General features: G+C 35.8%; 1 protein-coding gene across 2 annotated transcripts in view; it reads right to left on the bottom strand.

The window, feature by feature from the left end:
* Nucleotides 1-21606, bottom strand: part of LOC117990746 (zinc transporter ZIP1-like) — a 30968-nt gene that overhangs the window by 4429 nt on the left and 4933 nt on the right. The window lies entirely within an intron of this gene.

Here is a 21606-nt window from a genome sequence, read left to right as displayed (position 1 = left end):
GAAGGCCTATGTCCTCAAGCTGATTGGCAGGCAGGCAGTTTTCTGATCAGGCTATTCAAGGGATGTGTAAACTTGTTTTGTTGAATATATCTGTGGTACTACAGATCTTCATACAATACAGCATAATAACTTTGTAAAACGTAAGAGTCAAAATCTCGCTCTCCTAGTCGAATTGTATCTGAAAAGGATCTGGGAAGCTACCGCATTCTTGTCCCACGAAAACTCCTACCATTATGTATTTTTTTGAAAGGAGTCACGAACCTTATCATTGAGGAATACCACGCTGATAGAGAATCTTTGGTAGGTACATTGATTCAGTGATTGATTATAAATATACGTATAATTAGTATAACGAGAAACACTTTCTGTATTGCAAGACATTGACAATACATTCTAGCTGCGTATGATAAAGACGTAAATTATCATTTACTTTACACTGGCAAACCGCAAACAGAAGCCTACATTTTGAACAATTGCAAATAAACAGAGATATTCGCATCTGATCAAACAATAGTCGCAGACGTGTGTTGAATATATCAATCGAAAGAATTATTTATACGAGACATCAAAAATTGCATGTGAACGATGAAACGATGATATAAATATACGTGTTCTTGACGTCAGAAATATCGGACAAGGAAAAAATAAACATATAAATTAACATAAAAAAAAGTTATTAATATACAAATTTTTAAATTTGCATACCTACTTACCTATCTCTAAACCTAACAAATTCACCGGTTTAAAACAATGCTATCCTTTTGGCAGAAAATATTGTGAAAACGATTACGTCACTTTCAGTCCTCTTTCATTCCGGTTATAGATAACGTTGGTACGTAACTGAGTGAGCATCAATAATACCTGATAATAAATTCACAATCGTTAGATTTTTAGTCCTCGCAGTTTAAAGGTGTTACCCCCGCAGCATCAACACAGAACTGATTCAGAGCCAGTAGTTCGCGTAATACGTATTGTGATAATTTAATGATAATAATGAATTGTTTGCCAAGGTCTATAAGAATAGGTTCAATAGAAACTAATTATTGAAAAATCCGTCGCACGATTTAAATTAAAAATACTTACGAAATTTAGGCTAAATAGCTGTTTAATATCAAATAACTATCATTAGGCTGCAGCATGGTTCCAACGTTGAGGGATAAAGGTTTAAGACTAAAAATTACGGAAAACATTTAAGTAATTTTTGATGAAAGGATTATTGGTTACCTACCATTGAATGTCTAGAAAGAAATCAGATAATACTAACATTTTATGACCTACTTATAATCTTCTCTATATATAAAAATGAATCGCTGAATGTGTTGCTGCGCTAATCTCGATGACAGCTGAATCGATTTCGCTAATTCTTTTTTTATAATATTCATTTAAGTACGGGGATGGTTCTTACGGAGAGAAAGATTTCAAAAAAATCCTGAAAAAGAATCGACTGTTAGGCGGTACGAAGTTCGCCGGGGCAGCTAGTTGGATAAAAAGAAATGAACAGCTTTCTACTTTTACGTCAACATTTGAAACTTCAAATATTAATAAAACTAGAAAATAAATCCAATCATGTTAGACCAAGGTCACAAATCAATGGGAGGATAAAGATGAATATGTCTGCTTCACTAATTAATCAGCTTCTCGATGATCTCATAGTATTTTACGTTAACAAGATAGATGAATAGACATTTAAAAAATCATAACCATTATCAAGCATTACGATAGTAAGATCTAAAAAGCTACTAAGATTTAGTATTTTTATACTTGGATTGGCTGCGATTCTATAGGCTTTTTTCAATTTTATTTATGGGTTTAGGTAATCAATAACGAAACAGTTCAAATACCTACTATATTAAAAAATATATAATGCTTGCTAAATGAAAAATGATCGGTACGTTTGATTTATTTGACTTTGGTTTATACTTACCTAATTATTGACTTTGATTGATGCTATTGTGATTCCAAATGAAATATTAATTAAGTACTTAGGTACTAGTAAACCTGTGTACAACATTGCGGTTAGTAATTAGTTACTAACCGCAATGTTGTACACAGGTTTACTAATTTTAACTGATATTTTGTTGATAGATACTAGGATAGAATGATATAGATAATCCGAGCCCTGAGTATAAGATTTCAAGTTAGAATACTTGACATCAAAGTAACTTAAATTACATGAAGATCTAGTAGGCTAGGCTAGTCAATAATAAAATAAGAGATTTAGCTAACCCTGCACATAATCACCTTAGTTACACTGGGTCTCAGTACCATGGACGTAGCCAGGGGGGGTTTCGAGGGTTTGAACTCCCCCTAAACCCTAGACATAAAACGAATTAATTTTTATTCAGTTCCTGAATTTCGGCAAACTTTTTCGTAAGTAAACCCCTCAAAATCAATTCCTGGTTACAGCCTTCCTGAGTACATAAGGTCTGAGTGACAATAAATAATTGCAGAGCTATTAATATTTATAGACAATGCAATAAAATTGCAACATAGTTCTCAATCAATGTTTTTATAAATTAATATAGAGCAATTACTTATGTTGTTGAATAATTCATATAAACGGCGGTTTCTATGCGGCTCCAAGTCACTACGTTATAAACCTTGACATTATAAGCGTGGGTGTCTTGTAGGAAATTCCTCTGATGGATGGCGGATGCACATTTTGTCTTCAACAACCAAGTTATACGTACCTAGTACGCGATAGGTCAATATGGCAATTGGAGTATAAGGCGGGGCGACGCCCCGCACACCAGCACAGCGCCCGCACGCGGCCACACTGGGTTAGCGCGGAGGCTGTGCCGGTGTACGGGGCGTCCCCACCCTGATTGCCATCTCAACCTGTTGCGTACTATACACACGGATACAATACATATTATATTATACAATGCAGTATCTTACTCTCATAATATAACTCGGTGGGGTTCACTGTTTCATCTGAAACTGCATTATATCCAGGTAGATTTTCTAACACTATATATAACAGTGGAGCTAAAACTTATTTTGTTACTGATCGTAGTACCAGTGAAAATCCACCTGAAAATTAGTTCCAAGTTTTGTTTTGACTTGAAAAAACCGGCCAAGTGCGAGTCAGGCTCGCGCAATGAGGGTTCCGTACTAGTCGTATTTTTTCGACATTTAGCACGATAACTCAAAAACTATGATGCATAAAAATAAATAAAAATCTGTTTTAGAATGTACAGATGAAGACCTTTCATGTGATATCCCACTTGATATAGTTATCTCACTTCGAAAGTTGAAAACACTAATTATTAGTTCATGACCACAATTTAATTTTTTTGTGTGATCTAACCCTAAATTCACGGTTTTCAGATTTTCCCCCAAATGTCAGCTATAAGATGTACCTACCTACCTGCCAAATTTCATGATTCTAGGTCAACAGGAAGTACCCTGTAGGTTTCTTGACAGACAGACGGACAGGCAGACAGACAGACATACAGACAATAAAGTGATCCTATAAGGGTTCCGTTTTTCCTTTTGAGGTACGGAACCCTAAAAACCAAACTTGGTTCTTTAAAACCTAAATCGCCCATCGCCTGTCGAAAATATACAAACTTTCGACTACAATTTCAACAGTAGTTTCGATTACTACAAGCCTCAAAGGAACAAAGGTAACATCGTTCGTTATGCCACCTGGCAGCACCAACATAGCGTGGGCCGGTGACCGTGACCTTCACACACTTCGCTACCGTATGCCTCTCCTCTTGTTTACACCTACACATTATATTTTATTCTACGTTATGAATATGTAGACCTAATCTCTACAAAACTGAATTACTTAAATATGTAATACTAGCTTGTTCCCGCGACTACGTCCGCGTGGACTACACAAATTTTAAACCCCTATTTTACCCCCTTAGGGGTTGAATTTTCAAAAATCCTTTCTTAGCAGAATGTCTACGTCATAATAGCTATTAATAAATTTCAGCCCGATCCGTCCAGTAGTTTAATTTAATAGCCCAGTCAGTCAGTCAGTCAGTCAATCAGCTTTTTCTTTTATATATTCCTTTCCTTTGGTCAAAGGTTGCCTGGAAGAGATCGCTTTAGCGATAAGGCCGCCGTTGCATTCTCCAGCTATTAGATTAAGATCCTTGTTTTTAATATGTTTACTTGTGTTGTGTCCAATATTATTTTATTATACAGTTCAACCCGATTTTAGTGTAGGTAATGGTTTTTGTACAACTAAAAAGACATTTTTACTAAGAAGTTCCGTTAAGAACAATTTCAAGACTTAAGTGTGGTGTGGCATGTAAATTATATTCGCGGTTTCCATACATTTTAAATGGATTTTTTAATGGACTAATAACAGATGATTGTATGTAGTTATGCCTACATTATTATGAGTGAAAACCCAATGTCCTGTCGCCGAAAAAAGGAAATTTTGCAGATTACCTTAAAAAAAAAAAAAGATTCCGACGAATTGAGAACCTCCTCCTTTTTTGAAGTCGGTTAAAAAGAACTCATTATCTGGTTTTTGGTGACCAACTTGCGTTCCAATTTCAAACCAGTCTGATGTTGACTAAGATACTTTGGTAGCTAGTACATTTAATTTGCAATGAAACCGTTCATTCTGAAACAAACCTCATCTGTTTCACATAAGCATCAAAGTTGTGTGGTTATTGTAGTTTACCTGGAGGGCTTAAGCCGCGTTAGGGCTGACAACTATCTCGTATACTCAGGATATCTCCGATGTACCTATCTAATAATTTAAGTTTACCTAGTAATTTTTACATTTAAATTTTTAGTAATTTTTAGGATCGGGATTAGGACTTATAGGATCACTTTTTTGTCTGTCTGTCTGTCCGTCTGTCTGTCAAGAAACCTACAGGGTACTTCCCGTCTAGAATCATATATTTGGCAGGTAGGTAGATCTTATAGCTGACATTTGGGGAAAAATCTGAAAACCGTGAATTTGTGGTTACATCACACAAAAAAATTAAATTGTGGTCATGAACTAGTATTTTGAATTTTCTAAGTAAGATATCAAGTGGGGTATCATATAAAAGATCTTCACCTGTGCATTCTAAAACAGATTTTTATTTATTTTTATGTATCATAGTTTTTGAATTATCCTGCAAAATGTCGAAAAAATACGACCGTAGTACGGAACCCTCATTGCGCGAGCCTGACTCGCACTTGACCAGCAATTACATAGTGCCTTAGGAAATTCCTTGATTAAAACTACATTCAAAATCTACGCGTTCGCCTCGCACCAATATCCACGATAAGTTATATTTACAATTTGCCTGACAAGCCATAATATGGAAAGAAATAGCTATTGAAACCTAGAATTGTATCTAATTAAAAAACGCTAAAAAACATCACGTGATTAATAGACCGCCCCTAAGTAAATTGAAAATACGAAGTTTTTTGTAGAAACGTTCAAGTTAGTTCAAAACATTTCTGACTTTTGGAACTTCATGTCCTGCTTTTAAGGGATAGAGAATGGCAACACTAAACTGCACAGAAAGTTCGTAAAACTGTGTCGCAGCGTTACGCCATCTCACTGCATCTGACCTTGAGTGATACTTCAACAGATCTCCAGTTATAATTAAAAATAGCAGTCTACTTGACTTGACACGGATGTAGGTTATATTTCAATAGCGACAGTTTAAATGCCTAGAATATACAATGCAAAAAAGGAAGTGTGAAGCCTTTTGGTACGAGAGAATAAAAAGAAAATAGAAAGTTCCTTTGCCAAGACGTAAGCCAACAACACGTAAGTTACCAAGAATAAGTACCAACTTAACAAATGCCTACCCTGGCTTTGTACCCTGTGCACGCCACTGCCGTAACATATACACGGGCGCCGGAAATAATACAAGATCAAGAAAATACATGTCTCATAAAAACTATTCGTTTTCCTTTACTACAAAGTACAACCACACATATCTAGGTACTATTATAAACACAGAAGACATAGTATTATCCAATTAATGATGATTATGCGTACTGTGGTATAGTATAGGTAGGTAGGTACTGCATTGTTCTACCAATACGAAATTTGAATTCATAGTCCGCTAGATAAGAAAAGTAAAGACTACTAAATATTCATGCCGAATAAGCCGTGAAAGATTTAGGTTGTTGCAGTATAAAGACCGTTCTACAGCGTTTAAGATTCAGAACTCGCAGCATAGCTCCACTGAATATGTAAAAGTCCACCACAAATGAAGCATTAAAATGTTCAGTGTATTTTAACCCTTATGTTCAATGGTCTAAGGGTCAAGTAAGTAAAAGTGAAAAAAAATATTAGGTATTTCCTGGCATGAAAATAATTTTTATTAAATTTAATGCTGTAAAAGTATAAAGAATTTTTAAGCCTGTCAAAATATGGACCGTGGCTAACTTTGTCCTGACGATTTTTGTATTTTGTTTTTTAGATCGACTCGTCAAAGAATAAATACGACTTGTCAAAGAATAAAGATAATCTCAAAAACTTTCAGTACCTACCTAATTATATCAGTAAAAATTACTCGGTACAAGAGCGCATGCTAATGACAGTATCATGCTCTATTCATCTTTGCTCATAACAATTCAACTTTTTGTTTACGCTATGCTACATGTCTTAGTAATTAGGTAATTATTATAAAAAATAACGCCTAATTGGCTTAGTTATAAAATCTAGATATCCATAAACAATATAATTTACTTCATTTGCAACTAGCAGATTTTCCACTTGTAAGTTATGTACCTAATACCTATACATTACCGTCACAATTGAAGTGTATATTGTGGAAAATCTACTAATTATATCAGTATATTGCTTTATTTTATTGTCCGCCACAATAGATTCTTTGTCACGTATAACCTTCAGTAGGTACCTATGTCTAGTTTGCACAAAACACCTAATACAGGCAGTGGCGTGCAGGTCATAGAGGCATAAATGCACTGCTTACCCCAGTTGTAATAGCTCAATGCAAATTTTACATTATGACAACAGTGTAAGTATGAGTAAACAGGTTCCCCTAACTAATGCCTACCCTGGCTTCAAACCCTGTGCACGCCACTGAATACAGGTAGGTACCTACTTATTATAAATTACTATTGCTGTAAGTACTTGTTTGTGTGGTCTAATGGGCAAACTAATGTAAGGCAACTAATAATTGAGTCGATATTTTTGTAACAAAATAAATTAAATGAGAAATCTTTTTTAGAGCTAGCGCGCACCACGGTGCGGCGATTTAAAAAAAAATTAATTTTAAATGTATCAAAATCCGGTAGCTCTTAAAGTCAAGATATTATTAATTTCCCTAATCTAATTTAATTAAGAGTTCCCAAGGCAACTTTGGGAACTCTTTGATTTTTAGACAGAGAGATTTATAGTTCTAATACACTTTCGCATTTATAATATTAGTATGGATGTATGGATTATATAAATAATACATAATCTTATTTATTTAATAATAATATGAAAAATATTAGAATTTCCTTCATTCGTGCTCTACATTCCAACCGAAATGATTATGTGATCCATCGCGTCACGTGCGACTGAATAAATACACAGTAACTGAATGACCTAATGAGGATCATATTTTGATCTGTACTTAATCAGAGAACTCAGGTAGGGTTGCCAACACTGCAATCAAAAAAATGACAATACTTACCTACAATTTTGTTTTAAAAACTCTAGTCGAGGCAAAAATAAAATTAAATGCTTGTTCTACGATTTTATCAACAATTTATAAACAGTTTCAAAACCTGCTCCATAGATCTATGCCCTTGACAAAAAATGAAGGGAAACAACCTTATCAACCAAATTAACTCTACTGAGTATATATCACAAAACTGTATAATAATTTGTTCGTTTGTACTTAAATCACGTATAAACTTCTGACCTATTGTGGTAGGTACCTAGTTAAATACCTACATCATCTGAAGATGATCATCGACGATGATGCCTACATCATCGGTGCTTCGACTCTTTTTGTATCCGTGCCCGCTGATTCGATTTCAACGTCTATCGATAACGATCTTTCATTACCTATGTCCAGCAGTGGACGTCTATCGGTTGATGATGATCTTTCATTGAATGTTGTCGTTCAGTTTTGCACATATACCTTCACAGACAGTTGATATTTTGCATCTCAATCAACTCCTTGTGTCTACCGCAACTTTGGTCTACAGAGTACCAATAACATAGGTACTTCCTTACTAAAAAGTATACCGGCATCATCTAGGATTTTAATAAAAACATTATTTACGATTTGTGAAAAATGTAGCATCTAAACAATAATAATAAGAAGGAATTTTCCGTGAACCAACATCCCTGATTCGAGGCTAGATACTTTCAGATATGATCAGAACAATTTTATTCTTTAGTTCGAATGTTCCTCATTCATTAGATAACGGAACAATTACTCAACAACAATGCAAATAACTTTGTTTGATTATTCAGGCAATGCACACTCCGTTTTAGAACTCTTGTAAACAGAACAGAATTACTAATTATAAAATTCCTTTGACTTAATTGTTTTTCACACGAACAAAGGATATCGTTGGTTGTTTTTCATGTATTTTTAATAACGTCATAGTAAGCCAATCTTGTACTTAAGTTTAAGAGAAAAATTAAAAGTTCCACACAGAAACACTATCACTAGGTAGGTAGTAGCCAGTAGGTGACCAAAATAATTATTTTAAAATATGGAAGTGTAGGCATTTGTTTGTTGGTTTCTCCTTCAATCACGCCGCAACGGTTCAACGTGATTTTTTGCATTTTTAAAGTTCATATCTGGAAAAATAAAGAGTTCCTAGGGTATTCAACTAAAATTGTCAAAATATGACACTGTAGCACCATAAAATAAAGTGAATCTATTCTTTGTTTTTATAAAAAAAATAACCAGTAAGGTGTGCCGGGAGCTTTGCTACGCTACGAAGTTATACACCCTCGAAATGTCGACAAATTGCCTAGGAAGGTACAAAGCTAGATGGGCCGGTAAGTATTGCTTTTGACTACATACATCTTCTCTATATATAAAAATGAATCGCTGAATTTGTTGCTGATCGCAAATCTCGAGAACAGCTGAACCGATTTCGCTGATTTTCGCTTTTTTTATAATATTCCTTGATTTAATTCAACCTCCCCCTCAATTTTCTAAACTCCACCCGAGCGAAGCCGGAGCGGGTCAGCTAGTTAGAAATAAAAATAATGTTAAAAACGAATATTCTATTTCTTATCGTACAATTCGTTTGTTCACGTTACATTTGTTCACGGTTTTGAAAATTTTATTATAATATTTTAATTGCAAAATTAGCAATGCTCTAACGGAAACTACCTGTCCAGTAAAATGTTGAAAACTGTAACTTTGTAAAGATCTTTAAAATTATGCGTGTAAAGATCTCTCCAAATAATATGTTGCTCGGCAAATAATTTTCATGTATTTTTTTAAAAAATATTATGAATGCATAATACTTTCTATTGCTATGTACCTATTTAGGATATCGTAATATGATAAAATAATCACATACTTATTATTTATTCGTCCTATCTACACACTACACACACCTAAAAATATACCTGTATTAAAATATAGAAATAGAGTGTGTTTTACATTGTGAAAAATAAATAAACTGAAAACAGAATAGAAACATAAGGTATTCATATGAACTTCCTGAATCAAAAGTAAAGAATGTGTTATTTGTTACGCCAAGCACGTGTCTACGAATATAGTAGGTAATAGTATAATAGGTACCTAGGTATGTTCATATGAAATGTAGGAGCTAGGTGTTCATTCATTGCCTAGTGCACTTTGTGTCTGTTCTGGCCTTAAACCTACTTGTAGTAGGAGATTGTGCAATATGAGGAGGCTTAAAAGTAGGTAAGTAACAATGTATGTATATTACGTAAATGTGGAAGGCAATTAGTTGAATTTCGGCATTTTTAAACGTCGGCGTCCACCATTCACTACCAACAAAAAATCTAATGACATCTTTTTGTATTCGGGATTCTTTTGTGCAAATCGCCTCAATTAAGCCGCTAGTGGACTAAACCATTGACATTGGCAAAGACAAAGAAAAATCCAATTATCGCATGGTTTTCAATAGATTTTGAGAAAATATATTCAATCGCATCACCTTCAAGACAAAAATATACATAGTAGTAAACAAAAAACAAGAGCATAATTTTTTATATGAGAGGTGATGCCAAGGCTGATGCTTGTTGCAGTTACATACCTACACCTGATGATTTTTGTTTTAATTTTCCTATGAGAAAATAGCACAAGACTTTTAATAAGTTGGTAGGTATATTATAATCTGTCCGACCCAAGGGAGTCCAAACGTGTGTTTTGAAAACGTTTTTTTGTTTTTTAGAACACAATGGCTGAAATGTACCTAATAATGCACCTAGTATATTTTTAGAATCAACTCATGAAATCCTTTTACTTGATACTTCAGGTTTAAAAAAATCATGCAATAAAATATGATGTCATAAATTCTTTTCAGACTATTTAAAAGAATGCCAGCATCATCAAACTATACTTTTTTTAACTACAGAATACATAATAAATTATAACAGTAGTCGAACTGCGGTCTTCATTTATTTTACAAACGATATTGCTGGTCTAATCTCTAGACCATGTCGCCTTAGTAGCCTTGGCGTCAATTAGTAGTCTACCGTTTTCACTTCATCCTCGATTATCTCTTGTAAAACTGGTGCTAGGGTTATTAATATTTTAATAGAGACATTTATCATCATCCACTCTAACTATCTATGTTCGGGAAGGCATTGGCCACGATACAACATTTCCCAGATTATTTGCCAGGCTTCTATCGCATGTGTAATCAATAAACATTTCATTTAATTAAATAAAAAACATTGATTTTATTTTTAAAAAGTCGAACTCACACACGAGGGGTTCCGTACCGTCGCGTCGTACAAGAAATAACACTTTTATGCATAATTTTACTTTTACACATAATTTTATTAACCTATTGTGATTTGTTACAAGGGTGATAGGTTCTGATTGAACAAACCCTTTAATAAAGAGAGAGAAAAAAACACTTTTTAATTTATTTTAATTTTCATGGCAGTCATTTTGAAATTTGGCAGATTCTGTGAAAATTTCAACTCTCTACCTATTACAGTTCACGAGATACAGCCCGCTGACAGACAGACGGACGGACGGACGGACGGATAAACGGACGGATAAACGGACGGATGGAATTGCTGACGGATGACGGCGAACAACTCTCTGAAGCCATATATGATACTGCCTGCACTGAGGCCTAAGGGCACAGACCACCATTTATATGTACGTATAACTATGTATTTCCGGCGCCTGAAAGACAAGATCGTGACCATAAAAATATAATACCTACGATACGGATATGACTGGTAATGGTATAGTAAGTAAGTAGGTACTACTTGTATTATTTAATACGGTAAGTTATGATTGTACTGCGTAATCGTTGCCAAATTTGTGACTCACCGGTCTAATAAAGAATTACTCGTATATGCTGCCAATCCGCACTTAGCCAGCGTTGTAAACTATGGCCATACCCTTCTCATTTTGAGGGGAGACCCGTGCTCAGTTGCGAGCCGGCCATGAATTGATCATGATGATGATGATGATGACTCTTATAAAAACTTATTCCATGGACCACAACATAACAACTCCACAACCAACTAACACCACTAGAACTAACAACCATTAGAAGTTATACCGTAATAAAAGTAACCTATAACATGTCCATCTCTAGGATACGAGCTATCACTGACTAGTTAAGCAATACTAGCAGTATAAACTGCTGAACCGGTCTTGATGATAAGAAAAACCGGCCAAGTGCGAGTCAGACTTGCGCACCGAGGATTCTGTACTATAGTCGTATTTTTTCGACATTTTGCACGATAAATCAAAACTATAATGCACAAAAATCTATTTTAGAATGTACAGAAAGGTCATAAATGATACTCCACTTGGTATATTAATCTTACTTTGAAAGTTGAAAATACTAATTATTTTTTCATGAACACATTTTAATTTATTTTTTGTGATGTAACCACAAATTCACGGTTTTCCCCTTACGTGTGCCACAAGACCTACCTACCTGCCCATGGTTCTAGGTCAACGGGAAATACCCTATAGGTTTCTCGACAGACAGACAGACAGATAGACAACAAAGTTATCCTATAAGGGTTCCGTTTTTACGAGGTACGGAACCCTAAAAAGGAACAGACAGATAGACTTTCCGCATTTTATAATACTTATTAGTATGGATTATTTATGCATTTATTCCGGTATAACACATGCGATGTCCCGGCGACTAATTAAAATGTATATAAGGTGGTAACTACTAAACTGGTTACCTATTATACTTAAACGTATTTGCCTCTGATACCTATAATTGTTTAGCGAGAATTATGCAACTACTAGCGACCCACCCCTGCTTCGCACGGGTAGCTTATTACAATTTTCACGGAGTCAATCACTATTACAAAAGGGTAATCACTATTACAAAAAAATAGCCTATGTCACTCAGGAATAATTTATAGCTTTCTACTGGTGAATGAATTTTTAAAATAGGTTCAGTAGTTCCAGAGATTACAAACACACAAACAAACAACAACAAGGTTGAGAACAAACTTACAAACTTTACCTCTTTATATAATAGTATGAGTATGATTTGTAGCTAAATAAACGAAATGTATTTGTATATTCCGGACTGCAGTTCCGTTTGCGTTAGTGCGGAAAATTTAAATAAGACTTGGATACTTTTTGTCCGTAAATAATTTATTATTTGGATAGGTAAGTTTATCAGGCCATTTTTTGTTAATCTACACTAATTGAAGATTTCTCAGATTTCATGATGTTGTGTAACGTGTAAAAAAATAAAATAAAAACATTTTATTGCGACTACGAAGTTCAGATGGTTTTTTTTATTCCTATCGAGTCTTTATATAGCGGCTGGCTGGGTAGACATCTTTGAACACACTAGAAATATTTAGGAATAGGATAAAGTATAGGTACAGTAGGTACCTATATTAGATGAATATTGGTACCTATCTATTATCTAGCCACTCTCTGCGACTTCGCTCCCGTGGGAATTTCGAAAAAATCAGCTCTTCAAGCAATTATTGCATAATGAGCAGATCTGTGCAAATGCAGCTTTGTAGGTTCAAGGGGGACTAGGCGTTGATGAGTCAGTTATTCAGTGATTCGTCAACTCAGGACTTTCCTTTTTATGTTGTAATATTAACTGATCCGCCCGGCTTCGCTCAGGTGAAATTTGATATACCTAGACATATACCTACATAATATACCTATTATGTTAGGGTTCTTCTGGATAATGTAGCTCCCTAATAGTGAAAGAATTATTAAAATCGGTTTAATAGTTTCAGAGTTTATCGATTGCAAACAAACAAGAAATTATTTCAATAAGTAAGAAAATTTGTACTTAATTAATATTTAAATAGAAAAGCACTTTGTATTTATTTTCATACAACAGCTGCTTAAAAAGCACGAAGAAACTCAAAAATAATACGTGTATTCTCTGTAATTAAGTAGATAACTTAGCGTATAGCAAAAAAAACAATAGTAAAACTATGGTGCTCATATGACCTTTATGGGTACCACCACCTTTGTTCCAAGAATCGGTGATGCGTGTTGGCACAAATAACATTGTTTAAATTCAATAGATTCACATACATACGCTAGATATTTTGTATAGTCAAACATTTGATTATGCACGCACACGTAACTTGCTAGAGGTATAGGCAAGGTGTTTGCAATGGTATACAAATTGAAGGAAGGTTTGTAAAAATACTCATCATCAAACCATCGCGCATCGCCGGCTCACTACTGTGCATGGGTCTCCTCTCAGAATGAGAAGGGTTTGGCCATAGTCTAACACACCGCTGGCTAAGTGCGTACGCAAGATTAGAGGTGCGTGTCCGAGATCAAATTCCGTATGCCTCAAATGGGAGGTCCACCTCTTAACCACTAGGCTATCATCTCTTCTCACTTTATGAACTTTATTTATGTAAATACTTTACGAGTATTTAAATAAATGAGTTTCATTTACCAAATTTGGTTCTATTTATAAAAATGATAGTATGTAATGTGTAATTATGAAGTACTAGACAATGCCCGCGACTTCGTCCGCGTGGATTTAGGTTTTTTTCAAATCCCGTGGGAACTCTTTGTTTTTCGGGATAAAAGGTAGCCTATGTCACTCTCCAGGTTTTTATCTATACCCATGCAAAAAATCACGTCAATCTGTTCCACCGTTGCGACTTGATAGACAAACCAACAAACCAATAAACCAACAAACAAACACACTTTCGCATTTATACTATAAGCATACTGATGTAATTATTACAGCCATGCGGTGGCCCGCAACCACAGGACCACAAATGGCAATGAAATTTTCTTCTGGCCAAAAGAAAGTAAAGTTCCGTTAAACGATGGAACGGCCCAATACAATCACCTGTCACACAATAGGTAGGCACTATAATATATTATGGTTTCACACGCGACCGTATTACAAATTCCGACAGCTGTTTTGCAAGTTGCACATGAAAGTAACGCCTGTCGCAGACGACCTATAATAATAATTCTTTGCCCAACAAAAGTCGGCAAAAATAGAACACATGTTATTTATTTATTATATGGTAAACCTAGTTATAGTACGCGACAGGTCAAGATGACAATCGGGGTGGTGACGCCCCACACACCCGTACAGCCCCCGCGCTAACATGGTGTGGGATAGCGCGGGTAACTTGCAGGCGTGCGGGGCGTCCTCCCGCCTCATATCCCGCTTGACATTTCGAGCAGGTGCTAAGTATGTAAAACAAATAGGATACGTAAGTAAGATACCTTGATCCAATTTTTGACAGAACATGACGAACTGCCAATGCTAATGCCGAGCCAGAGAGTGCTTTAGTCAATGTTTAAAGGTCCCAACGCACTTGAGCTGCGCTGTCCGGCGCATCGCGGCGAATATAGTTTAAACTAGATGATGCCGCAACTTCATCCGCGTGGATTTAGGTTTTTAAAAATCCCGTGGGATGTAAGCTAACTCTGTACCAAATTTCATCGAAATCGGTTAAACTGTTGGCCGTTAAAAGCTAGCAGACAAACAGACAGACACACTTTCGCATTTATAATATTAGTAAGTAAGTATTGATGAGTTTGTATAGAGCAAAGCGCACTTGAGTGACGCGGTAGGCAACTACGCGTCGCGACGCGGCAAATATATTATGTAGTTTATACGACTTTTTATGGAGTGAGGCGCACTTGAGCGATACGCCAGGCAACTAAGTGAACGCCGCGTCACGTCGCGCAGCGCAGCCCAAATGCATTTGGACAGCACAAATAGGTACGTCGTTGTCAGATTTTAAACATTGATCGCACACAAAAAGCGGTAGTCTGTGTTAATCCTTAAATACATTCTTTGCCAATTCTAATGTCCCAACTCCCATGTCTTATTTTAAGGACATTGTAATTCGTATGTACCTGTATTGCCTTTCGCAATGACTTTGTACGTGAATAAATATTATTATCATTGCAAAGTCGCTAATCTATTGGCACAGTGTAACTGTGTTATCCATACTTCTATATACCTAATTGTGGGCAAATAATTAAATGACGTTAAGAATAAGAAGATATTAATAAAACAAACTAAAACAACTCTACATTTGCCTACGAAATAGCTATAAGCGCCCAAGATAATCTAAATCGAAATTCGGTTCGTAACAGCTAATCTATATAGGTAAGTACCTATACTTAAATAAAAATGAATCCCCGAAATGTATGTAGGCACGGCATAACTTGGAACGACTGCACCAAATTGGTTAGGTAATTCTTTTTTTCTTGTTTTCGTTATTGTTAGGACAAGGTTTGTCTCAATTTTTTTTTTGAAAATCCACGGGATAAGACAACTCCCGCGGGATGCGGACGAAGTCGCAGGAAGCAGCTAGCTATATACCTAGTTCTCATAACAGGAGTGCTGATTGGTGGATTAAAATATGTTTCGTTTCAAGTTACTTTTAATACGTATTTGTAGTTGAAAACCAATAGGTATTAACTAAAACAAAAACGTTGCAATGGCCTTTCTTTTATATATTTTTAATATTTTAATCACGAAATCTTCATAAATATTATATTTGCATCTTCCCTATTGTTTATTATTGTTTGTAGTTATAATGCTATCTAATCAATTAAAGTCAATCGTTTAGTAGAAATCAATATTTCGACATAGGTACCTACCACTACTTAATATATCATTACTCAATAGTTACACGATCTAGCAATGAATATCAGTGTTGTCAGGATTCTTTTGTTTACCATCTTTTCATCGCAAATTGCGAAAGAAATATGTACCTTCGTTATTTTATAAAAGCTGAAAGTTTCTCTGAGTATTGTCCCAAACACAGGGAGGAACGATCTGTAACTATTGAAGTTTGGATCATGGTGGTTTTGGGAGATAACATAGTTAAACTTTTAAACTTTAATGGTGGCTAGCAGGGGTTTGCCACGATGCGATGCTAAGTGTCTGGCAATGCATGACGTGATTTTTATTCCGAAGAAAATATAAAAAATAATTGGCCTTTATACCTAGGTACCTTCTTTGACGTAATTTTTTTTAACCATTATTACCTGTTATCTCCCAAAGCCACCATGATCCCAACTTCATAGTTGCGGATCGTTCCTTCCAATGTTGGAGACAATACGAGAGAAACTTTCAGCTTTTATAAAATAACGAAGGTCTTGCACGCGCTGTCTCTCTTTCTATAGGTATAATAAGACAATAGACTACTTTGAACTGTAGGTACTACTTTCTATTAATTTATTTATTTTACTATTGAGAATTATATTCGCCAGAAATAAAGCAGTGGAATCGCGCTTTCTTCGCACTGGCTATGCGATGTGGTCAGTTAAGACAATTTGTAAGACAATTTGAGTTTCTATGGCTATTAAACAGAGCGAACATAATCATGCTAATATTATAAATGCGAAAGTGTATCTGTCTGTCCATCTGTATGTCTGTTAGCTTTTCACGGCCCATCCGTTTAACCGATTTTGATGAAATCAGGTATAGACGATAGCTTGCATCCCGGAGAAGGACATAGGCTACTTTTGATCCCAAAAAATCAACGAGTTCCCACGGATTTTTTTAAAAACAAAACCCACGCGGACGGATCAACCAGTCCCTTAGGTAGGTATACATATTATAAAAGATTTCTTCGCGTCTACTCTCTGTGATAACTTTAACAATAAAATAATTAAGAACTCTATGTTGCGTTTACAAGCATCCTCATGATCAACCAACCCATCGCCGGCTTTTGAGCACAGATCTCCTCCCAGAATGGTTAGAGGCCATAATCCGCTACGGTGGCCAAGTGCTGATTGGCGGACTTCACATACCTTTAAGAACATTATGATATTTAATTGCTTGATACGCACATAACACGTTAGATGTGCTTACCTGGGATCGAACTCACGACCTCCCGAATTGGACGCTAACCACTAGGCTATCAGGGCTCTTTCACGTGCATTAAAGTGTTTATTTTTAAATACTGGCCTATAAAACATAAAAGAGAAAGCGTGTTTTTTTAATCACATGCAACATTGACGTAATAAATTTTTATGGAACTGCATTTTCAATCTGAGTTAAGTAGTACCTACCTTGGACGATTTAACCTATAAATCGTCCAAGGTACCTACGTATAAAATAATAAAACAAAACTTTTTGAACATAAACTGGCTTTGAAAAATTATTACTTAAATAATGATTAACAAAACTTTTATAATACCCACTACTTAAATTAGTTCGTTGCAAACACGTGAGAAATTAATTATTCCATCGAACCACAAATTATGTGTGGTGTGGCGGTAAATTTTACCTCTAGAGTTGCGAATTTAGTTTCATTCTTTCTTAGAAGACGAAGCATAAAAAAATAAATTATGCTTGTAATAATAATAAACTAAAAAATTCTTCGAAATTTATCTCAGCTATGGAATTTCCGCTCATAAGGAAAAACTTAGACATTCATAATTTGTTTACTATTACATACCTACTGTTTTATGATAATCGTGAACTGCCATTTATTATAGTGACTGGATAGTTCACTGACCGTGGATAAGATACTGGTTGAAAGGACTTTATGTAATGCTTCGTCAGATATGGCAATGGACTTTAACAATCATTAGGTTAGGTCTTGAGCTTTCTCTGGGATTTAATGACGTAACCAATTTGTAAACATGTAGGTACCTACATAACTTAATGTAATACGAGCTTTTTGACTTTTAGTTTTTTTTTAAATAGATATAGTGAGCAAACGAGCAGGCGGGTCACCTGATGTTAAGTGATTACCGCCGCCCATGAATATTTGCAGCACCAGAGGAGCCGCCGATGCGTTGCCGGCCTTTTAGGAAATTGTTGGTCCGCCCCTTGAATAACCCCATGTTATAATCTAGTGGGAACACCGCCGATGGGAATTCCACAGTTTGCACGTGCGTGGAAAGAAGGATCTAGCGCAGCGGACGGTCGAAGTGCACCAGACACCCAGATGGTGAGTGTGAAATTCCTTACGGTGGCGCGCGGTGCGGTTGTAGAAAAAAGAGGGTGGAATGAGGTCGAAAAGCTCTTCAGAGCACTCCCCATTATACTGGCGATAGAACACGCATAGAGAGCTAACGTCTCTGCGGTGCTCTAGGCATTCCAACGAGCCGGTTAGTTTGGGAAAAAGATTATCTTTGAAACATAGACGTACTGTTCTACTTATTTTAACTTATTTTCGGTAGTTTTTTTTTAACTTTTTTTGGTAACTCTTTGATTTTCTGAAATGTAGTTTATGTTCGTCTCCGAGATGTAAGCTATGTATCACTGCACCTTTCGTCAAAATCGGTTAAGAACGTGGACCGTGAAAAGGTCGTGAACAGACAGACAAACACACTAACACTTTCGTAATTATAATATTAGTAGTGATTATGTTATTTTGCGGCAGTAGAACTAGAAAGATTTTTTATCCAAATAAACTTTTACAAGATCGTCAAAGAATATACAACTGCCTAGTTCGGTATGCCTATCCTACCAAGAAGAACCAGCAAGAAACTTGGCCGTTATTAAAAGACTTTAGGTTTAATAAAGATTTATACAATAAAGACTATCTCTATCTATCCACGCTGTCTAGCTATTTGGGTCTAATCACTTTTACCCCGTGCACGCGACAGGTTGAAATGGCAATCGGGGAGGGTACGCCCCGCACACCCGAACTGCCCCCGCGCTAAACCGGTGCGGGCGAGCGCGGGTGACGTGCGGTGAGCAGGGCGCCCCCCCGCCTCATATATGGACTATAGGATTGATGCGATACTGTGCATTTTCTTAGTTACGCAACATTGCACTACTCACTTATAGATATACCTACTTACTAGAAGGTGATTTCCCACGCCGCTAGACCTACCTGAGATATTGGTATTTCCTCATTACAAATGACTAACCATTATTGCTCACTCAACTAATTATGCGTTTTTGATGCTTTTGCAACTTTTTTAAAACCACAATTGTGTTTACATGCATTCGGTACCTAGGTATTTGTATTATAAAAACCCAGAAATCAGACGCATTATCCTCAAAGATCTTATAACTTATTTTATATTGTTAGTGATTTCGCTTCGTTTACAATCATCACATCACATCATACTTTTTGATATAATGTGTAAAATGTCGAAAACATACTACTGTAGTACGGAACTCTCGGTGCGCGAGTCTGACTCGCACTTGGCCGGTATTTTTTTGCTATAGGTATACGAAGAAATATTGGCGTTTAAGTGATTTAAAAAAACCGGCCAAGTGCGAGTCAGGCTCGTACAATGAGGGTTCCGTACTACAGTCGTATTTTTTCGACATTTTGCACGAAAACTATGATGGATAAAAATAAATAAAAATCTGTTTTAGAATGCACAGGTGAAGACCTTTCATATGATACCCCACTCGATATAGTTATATTACTTATAAATTGAAAATACTAATTATTGATTTATGACCACAATTTAGGTTTTTTTGTGGCATGTAACCACAAATTCACGGTTTTCAGATTTTGCCCCGAATGTCTGCTATAAGACCTACCTACCTGCCAAATTTCATGATTCTAGGTCAACGGCAAGTACCCTGTAGGTTTCTTGACAGACCGACAGACAGACAGATAGACAACAAAGTGATCCTACAAGGGTTCCGTTTTTCTTTTTGAGGTACGGAACCCTAAAAATCTAAATCCACGCGGACTAAGTCGCAGATATCCTTTAGTATTAAAATATTCGTAATACTTATATAGGTATAATCAAAGGATTGCGATTTGTTACTGTTTATAATGCCACACACGTACATACGGTCTGCTCTGTGTTTCCCTTCATTGAATTGGTAATAAGTAAATTGTTGAGTATGTCCGGTCCCAGAGCATCTAACAGGAAAGTTGACTAGACCGATCGATTAAATAAGTATTCGATAATAATATCTGAGAAAAGATTATTAACTGACCTTGTAATATGTAAATAAGTAGTTTTAATTAAAGTATTTTGTTATTTTTGAACTAATATGTGTAGGTATGTTTCTTCTGCTGGATCGAATTTCTGGGCGAGCATTTTTCCCATGGTATGTCACTATACGATTTGACGTAGAAAAAATTCCAACAAAGATTTTGTAAACAATTTTAAGCTTTACTATCAACAACAACACTTTTATCAATTACAGAAAAAGTCTACCAAAATTGGACCACTAGAAGAAGTTTATTTTCAACATGGCCGCGCTAACATTGAAATTTAATTTATAACTTACTACTTTATAGTTAAGTTATTCGATCCAAGCAATAAATGGTTGTTCTATGAGTAATTCATATTATATTATCTAAATATATAAAACGAAAAGGTGACTGACTGACTGACTGACCGATTGACTGATTTATCAACGCACAGCTCAAACTACTGGATGGATCGGGCTGAAATTTGGCATGCAGACAGCTATTATGACGTAGGTATCTACTAAGAAAGGATTTTAAAAAAATTCATCCCCTAAAAGGGGTGAAATAGGGGTTTGAAATTTGTGTAGTCCACGCGGACGAAGTCGCGGGAATAAGCTAGTACATTTTTAAAATCATTCATACATAAAAAAGTTTTAAATACTAAAACCGTATGATGAGTAAACTTCGACTCATTCAGACGCAACAAACACCGCAATCTTACTTAATTTATCTCAAGAAGATATAACCAATAAATCGTAACTGGTATTAAATAACAATAGTCTCGGTATAAGATGAGTGGACGCGATCGGGCAATGGCACACATACCCACAACACAACTGGTGAGTAGCTGGTGAGGTGCGTTTGCGCAACTGCTATTAGATAATGTCCGTACAGTCTACTCTAATGGCAGGCCCAAAACAATTGAACCTTGGGCCGCTAATGTGTTTATTAGTTTCCGAGTTATTAATATTTTTTCAATGGCTCTATCGATAACCTGTGATTACGATAAACGCGATCAAGTTTTATAAATATGTTTTATCACAGTGTCTTATGTCTTTGGGTAGATCGTACCCAATCCAGGGAGTGGATTTAGTGTAGGGCTCTCTCTGTAACGTAATCTAAATATATAAAAG

This window comes from Maniola hyperantus, chromosome 18, assembly GCF_902806685.2.
Source record: "Maniola hyperantus chromosome 18, iAphHyp1.2, whole genome shotgun sequence".
Classification (NCBI taxonomy): Eukaryota; Metazoa; Arthropoda; class Insecta; order Lepidoptera; family Nymphalidae; genus Maniola; species Maniola hyperantus.
Note: the sequence above shows the minus strand (reverse complement) of the source record. Positions and strands in the feature narration are given on the sequence as shown.